The sequence below is a fragment of the Asparagus officinalis genome, chromosome 4 (assembly GCF_001876935.1).
Source record: "Asparagus officinalis chromosome 4, Aspof.V1, whole genome shotgun sequence".
NCBI lineage: Eukaryota > Viridiplantae > Streptophyta > Magnoliopsida > Asparagales > Asparagaceae > Asparagus > Asparagus officinalis.
The window spans coordinates 64,495,716-64,497,082 of record NC_033797.1 but is presented as its reverse complement, the minus strand read 5'-3'; positions in this window follow the sequence as shown (position 1 = coordinate 64,497,082).

Genomic DNA, 1,367 nt, shown 5'->3' with positions numbered 1-1,367 from the left:
ATATATATATATATATATATATATATATATATATATATATATATATATATATCATTGCTACTCTGTTTTGGTTATGTGGAAGTGTTTGGGTGTTAAAAAATTAATTATCTAATTTGGTTAAGATAATATAAGTTAAGCCCATACATAAAATTTGATTTAACCAACACTCATGTGTAAATATTACAATTGACATTAAGATCTAAGATATGTGTGATATTCTCTTTGATTTTTATACAAACATTATCTATTTAAATAATAATAGTATAACTAAACTTTATGATCTGAAAAAAAAGATCAAATATACAATATAAGTAATTACTTGAAAATAATCTAATCTAATCTAATACGAAGAAAATAGATGACATGATGTGAAAATTGTTGTAATTTTATAATTCATAATTTTTAAACAATCTAAACTAATCTAATAAGGAGAAAATAACAAAGTCACATATTTGTTGAAGGATATGAAAGTGCTATAAAAATTATTATAATTTCTGATCCGAAAAAAGATCAAACATACAATATAATTACTTGCTTTAAAATAATCTAATCTAATCTAATAAGAAGAAAATAGATTAAGGCAAATATATGTAGAAGGAGATGAAAGTGCATGGAAATTGTTGTAGTTTCTTGGCTTATAAACATTGGTATGTGATGTTGCATGTGAGAGGATAACAATTGTAAATATAGTTTTATTTAAATAATAATAATAATAATATAATTAAACTTTGAAACTAATTATATAGTACCATGAACTACTTGAATTTTAGCTAGTAAGAGATCACCACGTTGTGTCCTCATATCGCAGTCGTTTGTTTTAATTTTCCTTTTTTTATAAATTTTAGAATGATTTTGTCTCTTTAATTTGTTTGGTGGATTTTGCAAATACCACGTCCATATTATGTACATTTGTAGATCTACGTTGTTTCAGGGTTCGACCTCTAGGGCGGACATTATTTGTCTCACTAATTTGTTTGGTTTTTGCATATACGTCGTTCATCTTGTATACATATATATATTTAGCATTTAATAATTTTATTTAGGTTTATATTTCAATTTAAACTATATTCTTATCTTCATACTTTGTATATCCAATAAGAATTCATTAATTTATCAACTTACTCTTACTTAATGGATTAATTTGAATTTCAAGGGCATTTTTGTCTACCAAAAGATTTTTTCGTACTCGTGCTTTTAAAGAGAGTATGATTTGACATGAATGGATAAGGATGATTATTTTATGAATGAATCAAGGACAAATTGTGTCCAAAGACCCCAAAATTAAATGACCATTGTGAAACAGACCGTAATATTATTTTTCTTGTGTAAAACCTCAAATTCATTGATTTTTTGTGTTTCAGCCCCCT